General features: G+C 46.1%; 1 protein-coding gene across 7 annotated transcripts in view; it reads left to right on the forward strand.

Annotated features, from left to right (window-relative positions):
• Window positions 1–22180, forward strand: part of LOC147100377 (galactosylgalactosylxylosylprotein 3-beta-glucuronosyltransferase 1) — a 233570-nt gene that overhangs the window by 112846 nt on the left and 98544 nt on the right. Inside the window, exon 1 of one of the 7 annotated variants that reach the window (XM_085968038.1) lies at window positions 969–8619. The exons of the other annotated variants lie outside the window; for them this stretch is intronic. The gene's annotated coding sequence lies outside the window, so the exon portion shown is untranslated. Of the gene's footprint in view, window positions 1–968; window positions 8620–22180 lie in introns of those variants that run through there. 7 annotated transcript variants of the gene reach the window in all.

A 22180-nucleotide genomic window follows, 5' to 3' on the forward strand; every position in this document is an offset into this window, starting at 1 on the left:
AGTACTTTTGAAGTGTAGTCATTTTTGCAATGGAGGGAAACAGGGCAGCCAATCTGCACACAGCAAAATCTCACAAACAGCAATGGGATAACTGACCAGATAATCTGCTTCAATGACACAAGGAGAACTCCCCTGCAATTCTTGGAAGTGGTGCTATGGGATCTTTTACATCCACCTGAGAGAGCAGACAGAGCCTCGGTTTAACATGTCAGGAAAAAGGGGACACCTCCGATAGTGCAGCACTCCCTTAATACTGCACTGAAGTGTCAGTCTAGATTATGTGGTCAAGTCTCTAGAGTAGGGTTTGCAACCCATGACCTTCTGACTCCGAGGCACGAGTGCTATCAACTGAGGCAAGTGGTTGTTTAGATTACAGCTAATGGTTTGACACCAATAGCTGGAATGATCACTTCCAGACAGACATTGTCTTGTTCATATTCTTGGCTGTGACTGGCATTTTCTTTCTCCAGAAGCGCTCTGTGAACTTATGCTTACAGGCATGTGAAGAGGCATTAAAATCTGATACTGCGGATATGTTTAGAAATTGCCCTGATCGTTTTTAAACCAAATGTAAGAAGTCACACAACACCAGGTTATAGTCCAACAGTTTTATTTGAAATCACAAGCTTTCGGAGTGCTGCTCCTTCGTCAGGTGAAGTGGAGAGATGCATAAAGACACAGCTTATATAGTCAGAGAATAATGCCGGATGATTACAGGTAATCTTTCTAACTGCCATTTATCACACCTCGGCAGAGAGGTAATCACCACAATCAAAGGTCCTGACTAACCTGTTTGGACACCATTCACACCTTTGATTGCTGTGATTATCTCTCTGCCGAGGTGTGATAAATGGCAGTTAGAAAGATTACCTGTAATCATCCGGCATTATTCTCTGACTATATAAGCTGTGTCTTTATGCATCTCTCCACTTCACCTGATGAAGGAGCAGCGCTCCGAAAGCTTGTGATTGCAAATAAAACTGTTGGACTATAACCTGGTGTTGTGTGACTTCTTACATTTGTCCACCCCAGTCCAACACCGGCATCGCCACACCGTTTTTAAACCAGGTCTGACTGGCACTGGAGTTGTACTCCATGCAGTGTCGAACTCAAGAGGGGTGGATGTGGGACAGCCTCCTCCAGAGGGTCTTGCGTTGCTTCATTCTGGAATCAGGTTGGGATCCAACTCCGCGTTGTACTGCAACTCAAACCTTGTTTGTAAAATGGAAGCCGCTCTGCAGTGACACGAAGGTTGTAACATAACTGTGCCCTTTGAACCAGCGGAAAAATAAAAATGGTCTTCCAACTCTGCACAGGACCAACTTCAATCCAGTTTACTTAATTAAGTAAAGAAGTGACTATGATGGGAACAAACACCACAACCATTTTGGTCAGATTTTGGACATTTAAAATGGATATAAATCAGGAGGAATTGATGTCATAGAATAAGAATGTTTGAGTTTGCTTATTATGCTCATGTCAGCTTTGATTCTAATAGTAATACAGAACCGGGTTTATTCTTTGTCCCCCAGCAGCCTCCAGTCTAACTGGAACAAGGAACAGGAAACAAGGGAGAACTGAAACACAGCCTTTACAACATTTACAATTCTGAGGCCATTTGGATGAATAGCGTCCTCCATTTAAAAGACAGCTTTCAAAATAACTGCTATTTCGTAAACTATAATATGTGTCAGTGTGATCAAAGGTCCTTGCATTGAGTTTCTTTTTCTCAGCCCTACCTTTCACTCTAGGATTTAATCCATAAATTAAAGCTTCATTAAATACAGTGGAAATACTAGAGATGATGGTACATGATCAGAGGTCAGAAATATATACTGGAACTATAAACCTGAACTAGTATAAATGAGTATAAATGTTACCATATGACATGAGGCACAGTGGCCCTTGGGGGCACTCCATAACTTCACTAGAAGTGTGATGGAACATGGACACAGGGTTTTTGCTGCACTTCCAGCGAAGTTATGATGCCAGAGCGGGAGCAGCTCTGAGGAAATGCAGGGCAAATGTGTATGTGCATGCATTGAATTGCACGATAACCTTCATAGATCTAAGTCTCTACTCAGACTCTTGGAGGGCAATTTTCATGTGCTGGTGTAACTCAGTTCTAAAAGGTTAAGAACTGGATCAAATCCTGCCATAATAGTAAACGTGATAATAGCATTGAATTCTCTGGATTAAGCTCACCTGAATACTTATTTACAGCATCAGGGGCTGACTTGGATGGGTCCAGGGAACGCACTATAGATGGGAATCTAAAACTGTGTACGAGTAAAATTTAAAGGAGAGTGTCACAACACAGAGACAAAAATCCTGAAAGTCTTTGGCACTCCTCAAAATTCAACTTTGCCAAGGCTGAAGGGGCTGCAGTGTGTCCCATCTACAAGATGCACTGCAGCAACTCGCCAAGGCTTCTTCGGCAGCACCTCCCAAACCCACGACCTCTTCCACCTAGAAGGACAAGGGCAACAGGCGCATGGGAACACCACCACCTCCAAGTTCCCCTCCAAGTCACATACCATGCTTATGTAGAAGTATATCGCTGTTCCTTCATCGTCACTGGGTCAAAATCCTGGAACTCCCTACCTAACAGCACTGTGGGAGTTCCTTCACCACACAGACTGCAGCGGTTCAAGAAGGTGGCTCACCACCACCTTCTCAAGGGCAACTAGGGATGGGCAGGAAATGCTGGCCTTGCCAGCGAAGCCCACATCCCATAAGCGAATTAAAAAAAAGCCTAGAAAGTGTCAGGTGGAAATTAAGGCAGAGGGAACCAGAGCTGCAAGCATGAGTCTGTTGCCAAGCGATAGAGGAGACCGGCAACCAAGCCCCAGTTTTTTGGTTGCTGATATCAAGGTGTTGCTGCTTGTGAGAAGAGTTGATCCACGTGTAATTCCACAATGCCATTCACATAGCTCAGCGCTGCAGCATGCCTGCAACGAGGTACAACCAAATTCAGCTGATCATTACCGCCCCTGCGTGTGCCAGATTTATGCTGCATATTAGCCGTAGGTACCCGTACAACAGATGCCGGAGCTCTGCATCTGCCTCTTTGCTGATACAGACCTTGAGAAGACAATTCTCCCCCTTATTGCCAGGGCCTGCAGCAACGGTTGGTAGCATCTTGGTACGTGCAACCAATCAGGCAACGCTGGCTATTCATTGTTCTGGGATGCCTTCTTTCACATAAAGCATGACATGTTGTGATAGGGGTGCTTCTTAAGCACCATGCTGCTTAATCGTTAGTCAGACATTCATCTATTAGCCATTGACGGAGGGGCAGCTGGTGTCTCCACCGTCTATGGGATGAGGATCTTCCACCAACACTGCATCTGCCACGGTGAGGTAATTTCATCTCTGTTTACAGATGGAGGCATGCAGCTTCTGGTGTGATAGCTCCGAACACCCCTGGAGCAGCATGGCATTCCTCTGTAGGTCCGTCTCTTCTTCTGAACACGTCAGCACAGAGAATTCCCATTGGGGAACCCACTGCTGTCATAAATAATTAAGGACAATTCACGAGAGCTGAAGTGTGAACAGAAAAATAAATAAATACACGATCAAAAATAGCCCAGAAATAGCCTAAAACACAGCTGTGCATCCTCTAACTATGAAAACAACAACAACAACTTGGATTTATATAGCGCCTTTAACACCCCAAGGTGCTTCACAGGATCATTACCAGATGAAATTTGACACCGAACCACATGAGATATTGACCAAAAGAGGTAGATTTTAAGCAGCATATTAAAGGAGGAGAGAGAAGTAAGGAGGCAGAGAGGTTTAGGGAGGGAATTCCAGGGCGTAGGGCCTAGGCAGCTGAAGGCACGCCCACCAATGGTGGAGCGATTAAAATCGGTGATGTGCAAGAGGCCAGAATTGGAGGAGCGCAGAGATCTCGGAGGGCTGTAGGGCTGGAGGAGGTTACAGAGATAGGGAGGGCCAAGGCAATGGAGGGATTTGAAAACAAGGATGAGAATTTTAAAATCGAGGCGTTGTTTAACCGGGAGCCAATGTACGTCAGCAAGCACAGGGGTGATGGGTGAACGGGACTTGGTGCGAATTGGGACACGGGCAGCAGGGTTTTGGATGAGCTCAAGTTTGTATTCCCACATGATCGTCAGTCTCCAGCAACCCCGAGTGCCAGGTTTCCTGGGCATGAATTGCAATTGGAATGTGCATGCCCGAACATCAGGAAATTGCATGCAGTATGTCCCTGGCCCCTTTCACATATTTTGACAATGCTCCTGCCTGTTTCAGATTCCAGTTTCCACCCTCCGCTCCAACGCACCTCACCCATCACTGGAATTTGGCGAGGGGTGAAGTATAAACGGAGATCAGTCAGGATTAATCTTTGGTGCATTTCCTGCTCCATTATGTTCTGTCTGCCCACATTGTCGGCATGTAATTGAGGTGAAAACTGTCTCCTTTGGGTCCACAATGGTCTCCAGGGTGTTTACTTTCCATTCGTAATATTCTCAGAATAAATGAACAAGTTGTAATCTTCTACATTTCAAGTGTTTTAGTTGGTTTATAAATGCTGCTATAATCCTCCAACTGCATAAGAATTAAGAAAAACAATGCACTATTGATAAGGATTCCCATGAGGAAAGATAGAGGGGGACAGGAATCAGAGTTGCTTATCAGATCTTTAGATCTTGTCCGTATGTATTGCCAGTAAACTGCTCAAATTGAAATCCTCTCTTGGTTTTAAATGGATTGAGAAACTCTTTGTACTGTTTAATTCCCTGTAATTTATACAGCAAGGTAATTTATAAAAAGTGCTGAAAGCTAAGAAATCCAAAGGCTAGAGATGATATTGCTAGGAATTATATTGCTGACGCATTACAAATACTCACAGTGTTTAAATTCAATGTAATTACCAGTGGCAGAAGAGGGTCTGTGACTCCCTGAAGGCCTGCTTTACAGAGCCTAAAATAAAAATGAAATTTGTGTGTGAGACGCACAAATAAGTGCATTTGATCTCACCAACATATATCATTTATAATGTAATTTTAAATGTTCTTTGGGACTTTGGGAGAAGATGAAATGTTGGACCAAAATCAAATGGATGTTCAATTCTCTTCATTTTGCCTTGTATGTCAAGATGTTCCCTTATCTGTTGTGCGGTTTGGGCCTATTAACTAAACGCTTTTGCATTATATTAATTATATGAAAGAACTGTATAAGCATTTTTTGAAAAGGTTTTAATGATTTCTTACTTTAAATACTATGGTCATTAGTTGATTCTTTAGTAAATTAGCACATAGAAAAAATAATTATTTTGTCAAGATTACAAAAAGTGACAGAACTTTGAAGTTGTACTTCCAAAAGGGAAAAATATGTTTCTGTTATACCGCAAGTACCGGTTTGTCATTAGTACCTGCTTTCGAGTGGTGGGGGTAGGGGGTTATACTGCCAACTGTGCTGCACTGTACTTAGAGAAAGTGGCGGTCTGAGCATAGGTATATAAGCATATCTGCTCACTGGTTAGAATATCAATAACATTTGAAATGTAATTAAGAGGACAATTCTCCTATCCACTCGTTAACTAACATCAGAAACTTAAACATTGTGTGGTTAGTTGGCATTAGATGCAATTATACCATAGCTGCTATTGATTACCTTCTCAAAGGTGACTACCTTCTCAAAGTTGGCTGACACCACTTGCCAAAATTCAGATCTCATTGAGATTATCAACCTGAAACTAGAGTCATACTGTATTGCACTGACAGAGAAACTACAGTATTGCAGACCTATTAGAAAAACAATTCAAACCTTAAAACTGTTCCCATGTTCCTGTTCTTGCACTTTATGCACCTACAATTCATCCTTTCTGAGGGGAAGAAGGAATGAATTTTATGTTCATTGAGGTGAGGGAGGTTAGTGCTAGGGAACAAAAAAATATTTTGACATTTTGTATCATGGGTCCACGTCAAACGCTTACAGGTTTAGTTATACCACAAGTGAAACTCCTTCTAGTCCATGCAAAAAACGCACCTCAACTCAACATTATGCGAGTACTGCCACAACTTTATTTGTAGGATACAACATTGGCTTTAATTGCCATAGGTGTTTTACTGGAGGAGATTGGCACCTTGTCTGTCTTGCTTTAGTCTCTTACAACCCACTTGTCACATAGATAAGAGTGCTTGACATTTAAATGAATCAAGTTGGAATGTCTTTATGAGTGATTCTTGCCTTTAACCCTTACATTGCTGGCATCATTCATGATACTTTAATTGTAATATAATCCCAACATATAACATTAAATCATTTAGTTCATAATTTGAATTTTTCCTTTACATCACAATCAAAAATTTTGAACTGGTAAGAACAACAAACATCTTATAACAATAGCAATACAAATCCGAGAGCTAGAAATTCATCTACTTACCGCCACTCTGTAGCGCCATGAAATGGTGAAAAAATGGCTGCTGCCGCTCTTTTGCCAGCTGGTGGCGTATCCCATGGTAGCTGCCATTTTCCTCCCTCCCCTTGTGTTGCCAGTAACTGGAAGTGGCCTGGGAAAAAAATGCTGGCGTGGTGACGTCAATTGGCGTGCAATGCCAACCTAACATCACCACTCCAAACTTTGACCCTAGCGCTAATTTCAGCGCTGGGTCCTAAGCATGCCAGGTAAACCTGGTAAAACTGGCATGCAAGCAGGCTAACAGTGGCGATGTCAGCACCTCTTAAAGGGACACACACACCTTTCAGATAAGTTTGGAATTAAGCTTTTGGACTGGGTTTGTTTGATTTTATTGAAGTAGTGGCTTGCTGCAATAGATGTTAAAAGTTTTTTAAGTGTGTAGGAAGTGCTGCTGGACATTTGCAAAGCCTCGGATGGTAAAGGAAGGCCTCTGAGAAGACAGAAATTGCTGCAAATACTCAACAGGCCAGGCAACATCCATGAAGAGAGAAACAGAGTTCGAGTCTCAGGTCGAGGTGCTGCCTGACCAGCTGAGTATTTCCAGCATTTTATGCTGGAATTTCAGATTTACAGCATCCGCTCGCAGAGAGAAGAGGAAGACACAGAAGAGGAAGAAGCCGAAGAGGAGGAAGCAGAAGGATGCAACCCAGACAGCCCCTTTCTGGCTGGGATATTGGGATGGAATCATCCACCTGCGGCACCAGTGAAAACAACCCCAATTCCCCTTTCCACATTTGTCCCATACCTTCCCTTCCCTCTGCTATTGACCATCACAGCATCCTCTTGGCCACAATGCTGAAATAAAAGCCACCACAAAGCAAACTTTCCAATCCAACTTTATACATCTAGCCATCCAATATGAAATCAACTCATCACCCTTATGCATTCTCTTAGTGACTGTCTTGTGTGTGCCTTTGCCTATCCTACTGATGTCACACAGTGCTACCCCAGTGGCTGCAGCATGGCTGGTGGAAGGCTGCTGACTTTCAGTGGGGGACACTGCAAATGGCCTTGCTGGTCGACCTTGAGGAGCTGATAGCTGGGGCTGTGAAATCAAGTGATGGTGCTTCTTCTTCTTCTTCTTCATGCTCCTCTCCATCTTCTTGGTCAACCAATGGCTGGGCAAGCTGCATTTCTTGGGTATTTGAAATGAGGAAGGCACAAGGGTGCAGTTGTAGTGAGGGGAGGGTGGGAAAGCAAGAGATGCATGTGAGAGGGAGGATAATGTGTGAGGATACTTGCATCTTGTATCCTTTCAACCCCACCACTGGCCAAGGGCTCAGCCATGCCCCTGCCAAGAATGGCCTGCACCGTCTCCTCCAAGGGGGTGAGGTGAGACTAGGAATGGGATATGTGCCTCATGATTGATACTGACCTTGACCAGTGGTCTGAGGTCATGAAGCTTCTTTGGGCACTGGAGCCAGGGGGTGGGGCCGACACTGCTTGCAGTGACGGCCTTAGTGATGTACTCCCACATTGTTCTTTCTGGAGGGCCTCCTGCCCCCTGTGGGTAGAGGACCTCTCTTGTAGTGTTGACTCCCTGCACAAAGCTAGAGTGCTGCATGCGAGGCCCTGGGTGCCCCCTCCCTGGCTTGCTGAGCCATTTGTGAAAGTGTTGAAGCACTTTTACCATTTGTTTAGGTGTGGAAGACAATTTAGCTTTAAGAGCTGAAGACTTCTGACATGAATCAGTCATTCATGAAAGAAAGACTTATGAAATAATACTGAGCAGCCTACGGGTGGCGCTGTCCAGGGAGAGTATAAATACTCGGGCATGGGCCCAGCTTGCGCAGGACATTCTTAACAGGAACTAGTGAAGGACACAACTAGACCTCCATGTTGTAAAACAGTTGATTAAAGCTTTGTTTAACGCTTAGACCAAGTGCCTAGTAGTTTTCTTACGTCAACTTCCATTTGGGAATTATTTTTAATGTTTATGTTTTTTTTGAAAGGCAGTAAGGACTGAAAAATGCATTTTTTCACTTGATTTTAACTTTTATTAGTTTTGAGTGCATTGACCCTTTCATTCATAGCTCCTTTAATTGCCCACAATGCCATGCGAACTCCACAGCCTCGCTCCCACAGGCTGTAAGAAGCAGCAACGCCGACTGTGGACGGGAACTTCGGGTCGGGGACCTCCATTAACGCCACCTGGAGGGCATTGCATGGTAAGTTAGCGCTGCGCTCCACATCGCCAACACCCAGAGCCAAGTTTTCATAGTAGCGCTGCGGCCATTTTCGGCGGCCGTTAACTCGAGTTGCCGGAGACACTGGCAATTCTGTTGCCCCTGCCCCCTAGTTTTAACAAAGTTCTCAGGAACACAGAATAACAGACGTAGCAGATGATGCTATATTATGATTGATTACTAATTGCAGAGTAATAACTACTCAAAATAATTGCCATTTTCCCCCCATTTTCACTTCAGGAGTAAAGTTCTTTAATAGGTGGCACTGTTAAATGATTGTGCAACCAGTACAACAAATAGAAAGGAAGAACTTGCCTTTATATAGCACCTTTCATAACTTTGGGTTGTCCGAAAGCTCTTTACAGCCAATGAAGTGCTTTTGAAGTGTAGTCACTGTTGTAATGTAGGAAACGTGGCAGCCAATTCGCACACAGCAAACTCCCATAAACAGCAATGTAATAATAACCAGGTAATCTGTTTTAGTGATGTTGGTTGAGGGATAAATATTGGCAAGTCACTGGGGAAAACTTCCCTGCTCTTCAAATAGTGCCATGGGATCTTTTACGTGCACCTGAGAGGACAGACAGAGTCTCAGTTTAACATCTCGTCTGAAAGGCGGCACCTCCGACAGTGCAGCACTCCCTCAGCACTGCACTGACGTGTCAGCCTAGATTATATGTTCAAGTCTCTGGAGTGGGTCCCACAACCTTCTGACTCAAAGGTGAGATTCCTACCACTGAGGCATGGCTGACACTGAGAAAAAAGGGGACGAACTTTTCGAGAACTTGTTACTAGTAAATAACACAACTGACAACCTTGAAATAAGTCAATCTTGACAGTTATAAAACTGCCACAAAATTAATAAGTGAGCATACTTTTAAACTGCTTATCAGTGGCCATTTAATAAGATATTTTCTGTTTATTTCAGTATTAGATTACTTTGTGGCTGGAGGCTTCAGGACCCCTGGCCCTTCATTATTTAAAATTCAGCAAGTTTTTTTTTGGAAAACAATTATGATAATGCCGATATAAGCCCAGACTTTGTAAGTTTCGCAAAATTCAGGCAGTTTCCCCCCCCCCCCCCCCCCGAAGATTATTTAATTAAAAGAGACCCTGTTTGGACTGATGTTAAAAATCCAGGGGCACACAAAATGGCTGCAGTCAACCTCCTGACCAAAAGCCTGTAAGTTCCAATTGTGGACTCTGTGACAAGCTAACAGCTTGGGTATTTTTGATGTCTGCGAGATCACGAAACCAGACAGAACTTTTACATTTATGTATTGGGAGCAATCTCAGTTACATTCAGGCCCTCGTTTACAGGCCATCAAGCTTGTTTACTCAAACGATCCAAACGATCAGCGGAGCCATCCATGGTTAGGCTGGCCCCATCTAGGAATCTGTTGAACAAAGGAGAGCAGTTATGGGACCGTTAGAAGCTATTACCGGTCATCTAAGTCGATGGGCCAAGATCAACACCTTTTGTTCAATTCCAACCCGCTCAAATCAGACAAAGGGTGAGCTGATTTAGCGCGTGAGATAAGGGCTACCGAGAGGAGTATAACTATAGCCCCTCAGGAAGCCATGCTCTCTCTCTCTCCTTGCCTCCCGCGCCCTGCCTGCCACTACCCCAGGAAGGGGACCTACGAAGAAGAGCCCGTCCCGAGAGGTGAAATACCCTGCCAGAGACTGTTTTATTACTGGGGTATTTTCACCTGGACGGTACCCTGTGCAGCATAATCATAATCATAATTAACTTTATTGTCATTGTTAGTGCACAAGTGCAGTACAACGAAATGTAGGCTTGCGGCTCCCGAGAGTGTACATTTAGATTAAGTCATTTAAACATTCAACATTCATTTGGCTTGTAATACATTAACATAAACATAATAAAGTGCATTGGCAGATGTGCAGGCTTTAGAGTTTATTTGTGGAGTTCAGTAGGATGACAGCCCTGGGAAAGAAGCTGTTCCTAAATCTGGTCGTTCAGGTGCGAATGCATCTGTAGCGTCTCCCAGATGGCAGGGGGGCGAACAGACTGTGGCTGGGGTGGGTAGGGTCTTTGATGATGGTCAGTGACCTCCGTAAACAGCGTTTCTGGTATATGTGCTCTATGGTCGGTAGCCGGGTGCCGGTAATGCGTTGGGCAGTTTTGACTACCCGCTGCAGGGCTTTCCGGTCATAGGAGCTACAGCTGCCATACCATACTGTGATACAGTTCGTCAGGATGCTCTCTATTGTGCAGCGGTAAAAGTTAGAGAGGATCAGGGGTGACAGGTTACATCACTTCAGCCTCCTTAGGAAATATAGGCGCTGCTGGGCCTTCTTCACCAGAGAGGAGGTATTGAGGGACCAGGAGAGGTCTTCCGTGATGTGGACTCCGAGGAACTTAAAGCTGTCCACCCTTTCCACCACAGCCCCATGGATGTGGATGGGGGTGTGACTTCCGCCTTTAGACTTCCTGAAGTCCACAATGATTTCCTTGGTTTTCTTGATGTTAAGGGCCTTGAAACCATGTGGCATCAAAAGGCAGCAGGGCAAAGAAGCAAGATTCTCATCTGTTTAAATGACTCGGACTGGTGAGCATGGAATTCTGACCCCTCATAAGATAGCCTAGCGAGGTTTAGAGGGTGGGAGTTAAGGGGATTGCTAAAATTGTCATTTTAGTCATTTTCCCTCGAGGTGCCGTTTATTTCCCATCCCTGTTAAGTGTAAGTGTACTGCATCCATATTATCCTTTGTATAGAATCGTTCTCTGGTAATAAAATCTTGGTTTTTCTTTGCACCAAACCACTGGTCTGCTCGTTTTCTATATCGCTACCTGCAAATAAGTCCGGTGGTCAGGACTCAAAAGGGACAAGCGATTCGAACCGCTCAAAGGGGGCAGTCAGAGGCATAACTGACGAGCCCAAGACACCCACACAGTAAAACCCCTTACAACTTTGAGTGAACTAAGATCACTAAACCCTTTTGCTCCCTCCAATTTTCTCTGTTTCCTTGCCAGAGATGCGGTCTTATCTTTGGGTCCATGCCTAATTGATCATTCTTCATGTGCGAGGAAAGAAGCAAGTGCTGGCAAGATACTGAACCACTGAAAGCATCAAACCCGGGCTCGACCCTTTTTCTCACCTGATCTCCACACATCCACACTAAGTGGCAGGAGGTAATTGATGGTGTTGCTGCTGGCCTGGGCACTGAGGCCGGTTATAGCATCCTTGCCACCAACTTGCCTGCCCTCAACTAACTCGCCACACACCAAGGATCAGACATGGATCTCTCTGATCTGTATGGCTCAGTACCGTCGTGGATGTGGAACCTGCCCAGTGAGCCATCAGGGAAGCAGCAAAACAGCAGTTCAATGAGCGATCACTGCAGGCTTGGTTTTAATCTCCTGGCATGATGCTTCTTAGAAATAAAATCAGTTTTGTCAGCTTCAAGTCTGTTTCATGTATTCAAAATGGAGCAGCTGATACACTAGCAATCAGAATGTTCTGACTAATTAACACAGGCTATATTGGTTGATTACTTCTACAGTTTTTCTCGGGAATTTTCTATTATAATTATAGTTTGGTTGTGACCTGGGTTACAACAATTTGTTGGGATTTTACCCCTCTTCTATTTAAGCACATTTTACAGGAACAAAGAAATGTATCCAAGCAAGCTTTACCATTTTCCATGAATGAGCCTTATTTTTAGCCCCGTGAAAGAAAGAAAATAAAATAAAAGTACAATATAGACAAAAATGTTTCAGACCATTCCTTAGAAATAAACAAATTACAGAGTCATTACTCCCAGTTTAAAGGGGTTTTGCCTCTGCCCTAGTACTTTTATAGCATCTAGGATAGGTTCAGTTGGGTTGGGTAATGGTGTTCTCCACATCTTTTCTCAGTGCTGCTTTAAGTCAATATTATGTGTGTATGTGTGTGTATGTGCGTGCATCTGTGTGCGTGTCTGTGTGCGTGTATGTGTGTGTGTCTGTGTGCGTGTCTGTGTGCACAGCGTCGGCGGGAATCTCGAGTGGCAGAGTGGGGCTATAAAAGTCCCAGAGACCAGGTAAGGCCTCACATTGTCGGCGGGAATCTCGAGCGGCAGAGCGGGGCGATAAAAGTCCCAGAGACCAGGTAAGGCCTCACAGCGTCGGCGGGAAACTCGAGCGGCAGAGCGGGGCTATAAAAGTCCCAGAGACCAGGTAAGGCCTCACATCATCGGCGGGAATCCTGAGCGGCAGAGCGGGGCTATAAAAGTCCCAGAGACCAGGTAAGGCCTCACAGCGTCGGCGGGAAACTCGAGCGGCAGAGCGGGGCTATAAAAGTCCCAGAGACCAGGTAAGGCCTCACAGCGTCGGCGGGAATCCTGAGCGGCAGAGCGGGGCTATAAAAGTCCCAGAGACCAGGTAAGGCCTCACAGCGTCGGCGGGAATCTCGAGCGGCAGAGCGGGGCTATAAAAGTCCCAGAGACCAGGTAAGGCCTCACAGCGTCGGCGGGAATCCTGAGCGGCAGAGCGGGGCTATAAAAGTCCCCAGAGACCAGGTAAGGCCTCACAGCGTCGGCGGGAAACTCGAGCGGCAGAGCGGGGCTATAAAAGTCCCAGAGACCAGGTAAGGCCTCACAACGTCGGCGGGAATCTCGAGCGGCAGAGCGGGGCTATAAAAGTCCCAGAGACCAGGTAAGGCCTCACAGCGTCGGCGGGAAACTCGAGCGGCAGAGCGGGGCTATAAAAGTCCCAGAGACCAGGTAAGGCCTCACAACGTCGGCGGGAATCTCGAGCGGCAGAGCGGGGCTATAAAAGTCCCAGAGACCAGGTAAGGCCTCACAGCGTCGGCAGGAATCTCGAGCGGCAGAGCGCGGCTATAAAAGTCCCAGAGACCAGGTAAGGCCTCACAACGTCGGCGGGAATCTCGAGCGGCAGAGCGGGGCTATAAAAGTCCCAGAGACCAGGTAAGGCCTCACAACGTCGGCGGGAAACTCGAGCGGCAGAGCGGGGCTATAAAAGTCCCAGAGACCAGGTAAGGCCTCACAGCGTCGGCGGGAATCCTGAGCGGCAGAGCGGGGCTATAAAAGTCCCAGAGACCAGGTAAGGCCTCACAGCGTCGGCAGGAATCTCGAGCGGCAGAGCGCGGCTATAAAAGTCCCAGAGACCAGGTAAGGCCTCACAACGTCGGCGGGAATCTCAAGCGGCAGAGCGGGGCTATAAAAGTCCCAGAGACCAGGTAAGGCCTCACAACGTCGGCGGGAATCTCGAGCGGCAGAGCGGGGCTATAAAAGTCCCAGAGACCAGGTAAGGCCTCACAGCGTCGGCGGGAAACTCGAGCGGCAGAGCGGGGCTATAAAAGTCCCAGAGACCAGGTAAGGCCTCACAACGTCGGCGGGAATCTCGAGCGGCAGAGCGGGACTATAAAAGTCCCAGAGACCAGGTAAGGCCTCACAACGTCGGCGGGAATCCCGAGCGGCAGAGCGGGGCTATAAAAGTCCCAGAGACCAGGTAAGGCCTCACAACATCGGCGGGAATCTCGAGCGGCAGAGCGGGGCTATAAAAGTCCCAGAGACCAGGTAAGGCCTCACAACGTCGGCGGGAATCTCGAGCGGCAGAGCGGGGCTATAAAAGTCCCAGAGACCAGGTAAGGCCTCACAGCGTCGGCGGGAATCTCGAGCGGCAGAGCGGGGCTATAAAAGTCCCAGAGACCAGGTAAGGCCTCACAGCGTCGGCGGGAATCCTGAGCGGCAGAGCGGGGCTATAAAAGTCCCAGAGACCAGGTAAGGCCTCACAGCGTCGGCAGGAATCTCGAGCGGCAGAGCGCGGCTATAAAAGTCCCAGAGACCAGGTAAGGCCTCACAACGTCGGCGGGAATCTCAAGCGGCAGAGCGGGGCTATAAAAGTCCCAGAGACCAGGTAAGGCCTCACAACGTCGGCGGGAATCTCGAGCGGCAGAGCGGGGCTATAAAAGTCCCAGAGACCAGGTAAGGCCTCACAGCGTCGGCGGGAAACTCGAGCGGCAGAGCGGGGCTATAAAAGTCCCAGAGACCAGGTAAGGCCTCACAACGTCGGCGGGAATCTCGAGCGGCAGAGCGGGACTATAAAAGTCCCAGAGACCAGGTAAGGCCTCACAACGTCGGCGGGAATCCCGAGCGGCAGAGCGGGGCTATAAAAGTCCCAGAGACCAGGTAAGGCCTCACAACATCGGCGGGAATCTCGAGCGGCAGAGCGGGGCTATAAAAGTCCCAGAGACCAGGTAAGGCCTCACAACGTCGGCGGGAATCTCGAGCGGCAGAGCGGGGCTATAAAAGTCCCAGAGACCAGGTAAGGCCTCACAGCGTCGGCGGGAATCTCGAGCGGCAGAGCGGGGCTATAAAAGTCCCAGAGACCAGGTAAGGCCTACCAATCTCCAGTCTCGGAAGGAGAGAGGTAAAAAGTAATCCAAGTGTGACGTCACCAGAAAGCGGGTAAGTGATTGGTTGGTAAGTATTTCTCCCTTTTAAGCTTAAATCTCTTTGGTTTATAGTTTCTAAGGTGTGATATTCACCATCTAGAATTGGGGCAGAGGATATTTAAGAATAATATTAATAAATTTAATTAATTACATAGAATGGGAGATCAGGCGATGTGTTGCTGCTGCAATATATGGGAGCTGGTGAACACCATTGATGCTCACAGTGATCACAATTGCAGTAAGTGTTGGCTGCTCGAGGAACTCCGGCTCCGTGTTGAAGAGCTGGAGTCTGAGCTTCAAACACTGAGACACATCAGGGAGGGGGAGAGTTACCTGGACTCTGTGTATCACGAGGTAGTCACACCAATTAGATTAATTAATTCAGATGTAGTCCGTGGCCAGGGTCAGGATGGTGTGACTAGAAGTGAAGCAGGTACGGGGATCCAGGAGGTAGTGTTGGAGGAGCCGCAGCCCTTGCACTTGTCCAACAGGTTCGAGGCTCTTACTCCCTGTGGGGACAGGAGCAGGGACTGAAGGGAGGATGAGCAACCTGGCCACAGCACCGTGGAGCAGGGGGCCATTCAAGTGGGGGGAGTTAAAAGAAATGTTGTAGTGGTAGGGGATAGTATCGTTAGGGGGATAGATAGAGTTCTTTGCAGCCAAGAGCGAGAGTCCCGAAGGCTGTGTTGCCTGCCCGGTGCCAGGGTTAAGGACATCTCCTCTGGACTGGAGAGAAACTTGGAGTGGGAGGGGGAGGATCCAGTTGTCATGGTCCATGTTGGTACCAACGACATAGATAGGACAAGGAAGGAGGTTCTGCTGAGGGAGTTTGAGCAGCTAGGGGCCAAATTAAAAAGCAGAACCACAAGGGTAATAATCTCTGGATTATTACCTGAGCCACGAGCGAATTTGGCTAGGACAAATAAAATTAGAGAGTTAAATGCGTGGCTCAAAGACTGGTGTGGGAGAAATGGGTTTTGCTTCCTGGGACACTGGCACCAGTACTGGGGCAGGAGGGAGCTGTTCCATTGGGACGGGCTTCACTTGGCCAGTGCTGGGACTAGAGTCTTGGCGGATCATATAACTAGGGCTGTAGAGAGGGCTTTAAACTAACTAGTGGGGGGGGAGGTTCCTAGAGAGCAAATAATAAAAATGACAACAGAGAAGGTCATAGACTTAGGTAGCAGTGGGGAAATTAAAAACTAGAGCATGTCAGGAAGGGGCAGAAGGTATGGAGTGAAAGGTAAAGTAATAAAAAGGGCAAAAGCAGGAACTAAGTGTCACAAAACATCTTTGAAAGTTCTCTATCTGAATGCACGTAGCATTCGTAACAAAATAGACGAGTTAATGGCACAAATAACTACATATGGGTATGATCTTGTGGCCATTACAGAAACATGGCTGCAGGGTGACAATGCCTGGGAATTAAACATACCAGGTTATTTAACGATCAGGAAGGACAGGCAGGAAGGAAGGGGAGGTGGGGTGGCTATGTTAATAAAGGAAGGAATCACTGTAATACAGAGAAATGATATTGGGTCAAAAGATCAGGATAATGAAACAGTTTGGGTGGAGGTAAGGAATAATAAGGGGAAAAAAACACTAGTGGGCGTAGTCTATAGGCCTCCGAACAGTGGCAACTCTGTTGGACGGAGTATCAATCAGGAAATAGTTGAGGCTTGTAATAAGGGAACATCTATAATTATGGGGGATTTTAACTATCATATTAATTGGACAAATCAAATTGGGCAGGGCTGCCTTGAGGATGAGTTCATTGAGTGTATTAGGGATGGGTTTCTTGAGCAGTATGTAACTGAACTGACCAGGGGGCAAGCAACCTTAGATCTGGTCCTGTGTAACGAGATGGGATTAATTAAAAATGTCCTAGTAAAGGATCCCCTTGGAATGAGTGACCATAACATGGTTGAATTCCATATTCAATTAGAGGGTGAGAAGGTTGGATCTCAAACAAGCGTGCTAAGCTTGAATAAAGGAGACTATGAAGGTATGAGAGCGGAATTGAGTAGAGTGGATTGGGAAAATAGATTAAAGGGTAAGACGATACATGATCAGTGGTGTACATTTAAGGAGTTATTTTACAACTTCCAAAAAATATATATTCCACTGAGAAGAAAAGGGTGTAAAAGAAAAGACAGCCATCCGTGGCTAAGTAAAGAAATTAAGGATAGTATTCAACTAAAAACAAGGGCATATAAGGTAGCCAAATCTAGTGGGAGGATAGAGGATTGGGAAAACTTTAAAAGATAGCAAAAAATAACAAAAAGATTGATTAAGAAAGGGAAGATAGATTATGAAAGTAAATTAGCAAAAAATATAAAAACAGATAGTAAGAGTTTTTATAGTTATATAAAAAGAAAAAGGGTGGCTAAAGTAAATGTTGGTCCCTTAGAGGATGAGACCGGGAAATTAATGGTGGGAAATATGGAGATGGCAAAAACACTGAATGAATATTTTACATCAGTCTTTACAGTAGAAGACACTAAGAATATCCCAACACTGGACAAACAGGGGGCTAAAGGGGGGAGGAGCTAAACACGATCAAAATCACTAAGGAAGTGGTACTCGGTAAAATAATGGGACTCAAGGCGGATAAATCACCTGGACCTGATGGCTTACATCCTAGGGCCTTGAGGGAAGTGGCGGTAGGGATTGTGGATGCATTGGTAATAATTTTCCAAAACTCCCTGGACTCGGCAAAGGTCCCGGCAGACTGGAAAACTGCTAATGTAACACCCTTATTTAAAAAGGGCAGTAGACAGAAGGCTGGAAACTATAGACCGGTTAGCCTAACATCTGTGGTAGGTAAAATTTTGGAGTCCATTATTAAGGAGACAGTAACAGGACATTTGGATAATCATAATTTAATAGGACAAAGTCAGCATGGTTTTATGAAGGGGAAGTCATGTTTGACAAATTTGCTGGAGTTCTTTGAGGAAGTAACGTATAGGGTGGATAAAGGGGAACCAGTGGACGTAGTGTATTTAGACTTCCAAAAGGCATTTGACAAGGTGCCACACAAAAGATTATTGCTTAAGATAAAAAATCACGGGATTGGGGGTAATATTCTGGCATGGATAGAGGATTGGCTATCTAACAGAAGGCAGAGAGTTGGGATAAATGGTTCATTCTCAGACTGGCAATCAGTAACTAGTGGTGTTCCACAGGGGTCAGTGCTGGGTCCCCAACTCTTTACAATCTATATTAACGATTTGGAGGAGGGGACCGAGTGTAACATATCAAAGTTTGCAGATGATACTAAGATGGGAGGGAAAGTAGTGAGTGAGGAGGACATAAAAAACCTGCAAGGGGACATCGACAGGCTAAGTAAGTGGGCAGAGATTTGGCAGATGGAATACAATACTGGAAAGTGTGAGGTTATGCACTTTGGCAGGAAAAATCGTAGAGCAAATTATTATCTTAATGGCAAGAAACTGGAAAGTACTGAAGTACAAAGGGATCTGGGGGTCCTGGTGCACGAAACTCAAAGGTTAGTATGCAGGTGCAGCAAGTGATTAAGAAGGCCAATGGAATGTTGGCTTTCATTGCTAGGGGGATAGAATATAAAAATAGGGAGGTATTGCTTCAGTTGTACAAGGTATTGGTGAGACCGCACCTGGAATACTGCGTACAGTTTTGGTGTCCATACTTAAGAAAGGACATACTTGCTCTCGAGTCAGTACAAAGAAGGTTCACTCGGTTAATCCCGGGGATGAGGGGATGGACATATGAGGAGAGGTTGAGTAGATTGGGACTCTACTCATTGGAGTTCAGAAGAATGAGAGGCGATCTTATTGAAACATATAAGATTGTGAAGGGGTTGGATCGGGTGGATGCGGGGAGGATGTTCCCGATGATGGGTGAAACTAGAACTAGGGGGCATAGTCTTAGAATAAGGGGCTGCTCTTTCAAAACTGAGATGAGGAGGAACTACTTCACTCAGAGGGTGGTAGGTCCATGGAATATGCTGCCCCAAAAAGCTGTAGAAGCTACATCATTACATAAATTTAAAACAGAAATAGACAGTTTCCTAGAAGTAAAGGGAATTAAGGGTTACAGGAAGCGGGCAGAAATTTGGACATGAGTCTAGGTTCGGATCGGTCATGGCCCTGTGGGTAGCGGAGCAGGCCCAGGGGCCGTGTAGCCTGATCCTGCTCCTATTTCGTGTGTCTAATTCTGTTAGATTCAGGAGATGGTTCTGTGATAGTGGATTGGCGGTTAGGATCAGATCAGCCATGATCTTATTGAATGGCGGAGCAGGCTCAAGGGGCCGATTGGCCTACTCCTGCTCCTATTTCTTATGTTCTTATGTTCTTATGTGTGTGTGTCTGTGCATGTATGTGTCTGTGTGCGTGTCTGTGTGCATGTGTGTGTGTCTGTGTGTGTGTGTGTGTGTATGTCTGTTTGCATGTATGTGTGTGTGCGCATGTGTGTATGTGTGTCTGTGTGTGTCTGTGTGCATGTATGTGTGCATGTATGTGTGTGTGTTTGTGTGTGTGTCTGTGTGCCTGTATGTGTGTGTCTGTCTGTGTGTGTGTGTCTGTGCGCATGTCTGTGTGCATGTATGTGTGTGTGTCTGTGCGTGTGTATGTGTGTGTGAATGTGTGTGTGTGTGTCTGTGTGTGTGCCTGTGTCTGTGTGCATGTATGTGTGCATGTATGTGTGTGTGTTTGTGTGTGTGTCTGTGTGCATGTATGTGTGTGTCTGTCTGTGCTCATGTCTGTGCGCATGTCTGTGTGCATGTATGTGTGTGTGTGTGTGTGTATGTGTGTGTGAATGTGTGTGTGTGTGTCTCTGCCCTCAGAAGAATACCTCCATGAGCCTCTCCATCTTGTGGACTAAATGAAAAGCAGCATAACTTTTCCGTGGAGGCTGGATGACTATGAATGTAAATCAAGGCTGGGATTCAATTTTGCCCTCTCTGAATTGGAGCCCAACCGATTATTGTTAAACTTCCCTACCTGATATCATCATGGGGGTAGCATCACTTAAGGGACTGCAGCGGTTGAAGAAAAGGGCCTCCCACCACCTACTCAGGTAAATAAATGTAGCCTTGCCAGCTTTGCCCACATGCCAGGAACAAATTAGAACAAAGGCCATTGTGTCACATCAACTTTTCAAAGACAAATGTTTGTGTTTGTCGGGAAACGTTGAAACTGTACGAAAAGATGGATTTCTGCAAGCACTGAGACTCCATGAGCAAAGGCAAATTATTAGCTTGTGATCTATTTTCAGACTCTGGGCATACAGATACCACAAGGGTCTTGTGTGTAGCGAGGAAAAACATGTAATTTGTAATCTGTTACCTCAAAGACATCAGGTTTTGGACATTTCATGGATGGTAGTTTTATTGTGCATTGAAATGCAAAGTGTTGTTTGTGGGTAGAAAATTAGAAAAAAACATATTTCATTGAGAGAGTGCACAACAGAGAAATGTAAAAAAAAGAATCTTTGAATTTAGGTTGACACCTACCTGATGTTCACTACGTGATCTGCCTAGCATCCAAGACTGATGACTACCTTTGGAATCTTCAATTGTTGCCAACTATGGTTGGAGATATTCCAAGAGATTTCATCACGTGGCCTCCTGGCTCCAACCGCCCTTCCCCCGTGCTCCTGCCATTGCTCGCCTGACACGCCCATCCTCATGGCACACCATCCTCTCACGCCAATTGGAAATCAAATGGACTCTTTGGGGGTGATTTGGCCAATGGGGGTGCATTGAAGGCGGGACTGCTGCTTGTCGGGTTTTAGTCCCGCCTCCATTGACGTCCGGCCAACCCACGCTATTTTCCCTTGATTGACCTTGTTAAGCTCACTCAGCGGGCTTAGCAGGCCAATTAAGGGAAAGCCAGTGACAGAGAACGTCAGAGTATGACGTTTCATCTGTCAAAATTAATTGTCATCATTTGACAGCTTTGAGAATCTGTCAAACACTGGCATTCTCTGTTGTTTGGTGAGTTCTTGTATTCAAGACCCACCAAACCTATTTCCTGAGCAGAAATCAGATGGCTATTGCATCGGAGAATGCGGCAGCCATTCTGTCATCTCTGCCGTGGAGATGCCGGAGCCTTCGGATCCCCAACGATTGAAACCTGCAGGAAGAAACAAAGGTAAGGAAACTTTTTCTAAGACTTTTCACTCACCTCACATACTTTCCTCTCCACACTTGCACTCATCACTCACCTCCGCAGCACACTTTTCGGCCCCTCCAACCCCCGCAGACCCACTGCTCGCCTTGCTGACCCTGGCGAGGTTTCCCGTTGTCGGGAAGCCCGCACTTCTGTTGTAAAAATGGGGATAACAGGCAGTTAAGTGGCTGTGATCCCCTTCCCGCCTCCAGGAGATGGGACCTGGTGCAGGTCAGGTACCCGCCTCCTGGGAAGATGGCACGGCGGCGGGTTGAGAGTGGGATGGGTACCCGCCCCTAGATTCTGCCATTTTCCCGGCAGTCCCACCTCCAAACCCGCCTCGCCAGGGCTGGCAAGATCACCCCCTTTGTTATCCGATTGGATGGTCCTTGACTGTCAGTCAAACAGCCCTTTTTCCTATTTCCCATATTTTATTTTATGCCCCTATGATTTTTCTCCCAGCGTTGCTTGCAGAACTGTGCGGGAGATTAATCTTTAATTCCTGGAGCCTCCAGGACATTCCAGGAGAGTTGGCAACCCTATCTTCAAGTATCATTTCAAATCTCCCAATCAATCTTATTTAATGGAAAATCCCTCCACCACCTGAATTTGCAACACGATCTTCAGGTGCTGAAAAATTCTGCGCCAAGAGGGCTAAAACGAATGGATGGATAGTCATGCGGAGCACATCCCTGAATTCCCAATGTGCACTCCTGGTGTACAAAGTTCTGGGCTGGGAACAATAAAGACAAAAATGTATCCCTCCATGTCTGACAGCTCACAGACTGTCTGGTTCCATGAGTACACATTTACCGAGTTGATCTTAAATTATGTGAACTTAAGGACATAAGAAAGCAGGGAACAAGTACCAAACGTGTTCCTCTCACAGGCAGTGTTTAGTCCACTCTCTCAGACACGACCTGACATAGTTAATCACCTCAGGAAAGGCTGTCCCTCGAATCTGACCCC

The sequence above is a fragment of the Somniosus microcephalus genome, chromosome 26 (genome assembly GCF_052327205.1).
Source record: "Somniosus microcephalus isolate GS21.2 chromosome 26, FLI_Smic_1.0, whole genome shotgun sequence".
NCBI classification, from domain to species: Eukaryota; Metazoa; Chordata; class Chondrichthyes; order Squaliformes; family Somniosidae; genus Somniosus; species Somniosus microcephalus.